This window comes from Palaemon carinicauda, chromosome 14 (assembly GCF_036898095.1).
Source record: "Palaemon carinicauda isolate YSFRI2023 chromosome 14, ASM3689809v2, whole genome shotgun sequence".
Classification (NCBI taxonomy): domain Eukaryota; kingdom Metazoa; phylum Arthropoda; class Malacostraca; order Decapoda; family Palaemonidae; genus Palaemon; species Palaemon carinicauda.
In genome coordinates, this window is record NC_090738.1 from 116,743,129 (window position 1) to 116,748,128 (window position 5,000).

A 5,000-nucleotide genomic window follows, 5' to 3' on the forward strand; every position below is an offset into this window, starting at 1 on the left:
ATCTCCTCCTACGCCTATTGACGCAAAGGGCCTCGGTTAGAGTTCATCAGTCGTCTCTATCTTGAGCTTTTAAATCAATATTTCTCCATTCATCATCTCCAACTTCACGCATCACAGTCCTCAGCCAGGTACGAATCGGTCTTCCAACTCTTCTAGCGCTTTGTGGAGCCCAATTAAACGTTTGCCAACTCTTCCATTGTCTTGTGGAGCCCAGTTAAACGTTTGCCAACTCTTCTGGTGTCTTGTGAAGCCCAGTTAAACGTTTGCCAACTCTTCTAGTGTCTTGTGGAGCCCAGTTAAACGTTTGCCAACTCTTCTGGTGTCTTGTGGAGCCCAGTTAAACGTTTGCCAACTCTTCTGGTGTCTTGTGGAGCCCAGTTAAACGTTTGCCAACTCTTCTGGTGTCTTGTGAAGCCCAGTTAAACGTTTGCCAACTCTTCTAGTGTCTTGTGGAGCCCAGTTAAACGTTTGCCAACTCTTCTAGTGTCTTGTGGAGCCCAATTAAACGTTATCTCATTTATATCATCATCAACATTATCATAAGATTAATCTTTGTTTGTAAAAGCAAAATGAGGATAATCTTGACAGATTAGCTTTCTCAAAATGAAATATCTATTAAACCTTCAGAAGCATAAAAATCTCATTCTACTAAATGTTTTGGGATTGCCACTCTGTTACGAAATGGCTTTATATTTGTCAAAGCCAGACCATCATGTATTAATAGTTAAACAAAAAACAACTAGAAATATCTCGTAACATTATTTGTGTCATAATATGAAATTGCAATATCCTTTGATGATGACAATGATAGCCAAAAAAAAAAAACAGGAAAAAAAAAAAGTGGAATAAATTTTTCCTAAATCATTAAGTATATAGGATTTCGGATTTTGAACGTTTATCAGATACTTTTATTTGGAATTGAGCCTCAAGTTTATATATATATATATATATATATATATATATATATATATATATATATATATATATATATATATATATGAGAAATTTACATAGATGGTAGGTTGGACCAGGCACCAGACACCCGCTGAGATACTACGGCTGGAGAGTAAGTCCCCATCTCGTTACGGCTCATTTTTCCTCTGCCTACGCAAACACCGAATAGACAGACCGATTTTTTACACACTCCCCTTTCTCCATAGCCTTAAAACACTACTTAACAAAGTAATTATTCCTCATACAAGGGGTTAACTACTGCACTGTAATTGGTCAGTATTTTAGATTTTAGGTCCTGACTGCGAGGCTAAAATCTAAAATAAAAGCAACGGAAATACATGCTTGTGTCTAGTTCATAGTGTAACTAAATAAGACAATACAATACTAATATCAGAGTGGGAACCTTTAACTCTTCAAATTGAAAAGAGCCAATTGAGATGGTTTGGACACATCTGTAGAATGCCAGAACATCGGGATTTAAAAAGAATATTTGATTGGGTTCCGGAAGTCAAGAACTAGGGGGAAGGATAAAATCAGTAATTTGTTAACAAGATGCGACACAAATTTCAGTGAAGCTGTAGGAATCTGTCAGCATCGCATGGAGTCTAAAGGTTTAAAGGCCGATCATGAATGGCAGAGGCAAGGGACAGTGACAATGCCCTAGCTAGCAGAGTAATGCCTTTAGAGACAGACCTAAGCCCAATCTCCACAACATTTAAGACCAGGGAGGACCAGGCAATGGCTACTAATGACTCAGCAGGTAGACATACAGCTTTTCCCAAACCCGGCATCCTTAGCTCACAAGGATTGTGAAGTTACAGATAATACAAGAATCTATCGAGCTTGAGCATGACTCGAACCCCTTTCCGGCAGATCGCCAGGCAGGGGCGCTTCCAGTAGGCCTATAAGAAAAGAACAGAAGAGACAAGAATCTATCAACCGACAGACTAACAGTCTAACGGACGTCTGGGTGAGCTATGGTAAGTAGCTCTTCTAGGAGAATGACCAAAATCAAACCATTGTTCTTTACTCTTGGGCAGTGCCATAGCCTCCCCGATGATGATGATGATGATGATAATGGTGATATATATGTGTACATATATGTATACAGTATATAAATACATATATGAATATGAATATGTATATATACATAAATATATAAATCAACTATATCACAAACAAATATATGGTACAGTATTTATATGTGTATATGTATGCGTATCTATAACAGGTGTTCGTCTTGTTAATCCTGAAACTGATCAAGTAATATAATCTAATTTGGCATAATTTACGTTCTTTATAAATAATGAAAAGCTTCGAGTTTTATGCGCTCATTGTTGAGGCTCCCAGATATTAAGATCTTCCAGTTATTCATATTCTACGTCCTCAACCTAGTCCTTTTCTTTATTGGACTGACTGCCATATATGAATACAGTATATTTATACACATACGTGTATATATATATATATATATATATATATATATATATATATATATATATATATATATATCATATTTATGTATGGATATATGTACAGTATATACATAAATGTACATGTATTTATTTACATAAATATTTGAAAAATTTGCATGAAACATTGTAATACATTCTCGAATCTTCTCTCTACTTATATTTAAGCTTTGGGTTTATATTACAAGTCGAAAAACACTCATGCTTTATTTCATCAATACTTACAAAACGTAATATCCATAGACTTTTTGTTAGTAATCTATAGTTTGATTTATAGAAGTACATCTACAAATGTTTGAACAATAAAGTGATCTTAATTGTTGTTAGTTTTATTTTTTAATTAATTTTTACAAAAATCTGCAAAACAAAAGCAAACCACGACACGAATCGAACACGACCACCCGGGTAACAGTGAATCCTAAGTCGGCACCAACGCCTGGCATTCGAACGGCCGTAAAACAAACGTCAAAAAGCGCCATCCACTTCGAACGCCCTTCTTCGTCCTCACCATCTCGAGATCAGGTTCCCCGGATGATAAAGTCTTGCTGGTGGATAACCTGGATCACCCGGGGACCACAGGTGGTCTTCCTCCTCTTTCCAGGTCAGTCCAGGTTAGGAGGAGAAAAAGAAGCGAAGCGACCTGGGCCTTGAAATCCTGGAAAACGAAAAAGAGAAACGATTAAGTCTTCCAGATGACTTCCAAAGTGAGCTGAGCTTTTAAAGCTGAGCTTACGTTCCGATGTGATTCTCCTCGCCGCGGTTAATCTTCTCTTTCTAGTTTTCTTATCAATACTTTTTTTGGTCTTCATGTTGTTTCTGAATAGAAACTGGGTCTTTCTTGAAATATCTTTCATGGTTTTATATTAATTGATGACTATGAATTGAAGATAATTTGTATGAATTAAAGATAATTTGCTTAAAAACATATTCTGCACATACACTGATTACAGTGTTTCTTTCTTTCAGAAATGTTATTTTTATCTTTTCAATTAATGATTATGAATTAAAGATAATTTGCTTTAGAACATATTCTGCACATACACTGATTACAAAGTATTTATTTCTTTCAGAAATATTATTTCTATTTTTTATAATTGATTATGAATTAAAGATAATTTGTAAAAAATACATCTTCTGTTGAAGATTTAAAGTATAATGCTTAAAAACATATTCTGCACATACACTGATTAAAAAGTATTTATTTCTTTCAGAAATATTTCTATTTTTTATAATTGATGATTATGAATTAAAGATAATTTGTAAACAATAAATTTTCTGTTGAAAAACAATGATGATTAAAAGAATATTCTGCACATAAACCGATTATAAAGTGTTTATTTCTTTCAGAAATAGTATTTCTATCTTTATTGACTGATAGTTATGAATTAAATATATGTAAATAACAAGTTGAAGGAATATGATGCTTAAAAGCATATTTTTACCAAACACTGATTACAAAGTTTTTATTTATTTCAGAAATATTATTTCTATTTCTTATAATTGATGATTATGAATTAAAGATAAGTAAATAATCAGTTGAAGGATCATGATGCTTAAAGGAATATTGTGCACATACACTTACTACAAAGTGTTTATTTCTTTCAGAAATATTCTGTTCTGTAAGCACTGATATTTTAACGTGATGACCACTCTGGTATGAATACAAATGATCTTTCAAACAAATCAACTTTAAATCGAGAGCTCAACCTAAATAAAACATTTATTGTTTATCATATTTCATGCAATTTAATTATGCTTTCTACACATGGCTTTCAATAACATTTCAAACATTATATTAACGATACTTTTACCGAGTAACTATTTAAAGTTATTTGAAGTTGTGACTGGTTAAATTATCACCATCTAGAGTTAAAGACTACTCTCACAAAGATTAAATATTCAACGTTCAAAGCACACTGGAACTCATTGAGTCCTTCTCATATAAAAAATAACTTAACCAGTTTTTTTTCCAATTCTTGGTTAAAATACATACATTCTTCACGAACACAAGTGAACATTTAATGAAATATCAGTAAAAGATTTTGACAATTACTAGGAGTATTAACTGAAGGATATACTGTATAGCCAAATATTCCCAATTCCCAAATTCCTTCAAAATTCCAAGAAGTTCAACAATCAACTAGTTTACAATAACTCATATCTTAAGTAATTTAACGTAGTAGTAGGCCTAAGTAGATTCCTAAATATGGACACGAATAAACAGCACAACTCTTTCTTTATTATATGGCAAACGTAATATTCCACACAATGTTACAAATGGATCAGTCCAAATGTCACAACAAAATTAGTCGTGACACCATATTGCATACCGAAAACCAATCTTGTAAAATCCAAAAGAACAAATATTTATACTGAAACAAAAGAAAAAAGATAACAGAATTGACTAAAAGGAACAAAAAACAAGAATCACACGTTCCAGGATAATTCCAGCTTTCAGGCTCTGCAACCTATAAAGACGGAGAATCCACTGAGCTACAAATAAGCCCTCGGATATGGAAGAGAAAACTGGAAAAGACAACAACGTCTTAGGAGATAAAGAATTCTTACGGCACA

At 33.3% G+C, this 5,000-nt stretch overlaps 1 long non-coding RNA gene across 1 annotated transcript in view; it reads right to left on the reverse strand.

Annotated features, from left to right (window-relative positions):
- Positions 1–2,806: 2,806 nt before the first annotated feature.
- Positions 2,807–5,000, reverse strand: part of LOC137653231 (uncharacterized) — a 64,312-nt gene continuing 62,118 nt past the window's right edge. The window contains exon 3 of the long non-coding RNA XR_011046435.1: positions 2,807–3,081. This is a non-coding gene — a long non-coding RNA (uncharacterized lncRNA). The remainder of the gene's footprint in view (positions 3,082–5,000) is intronic.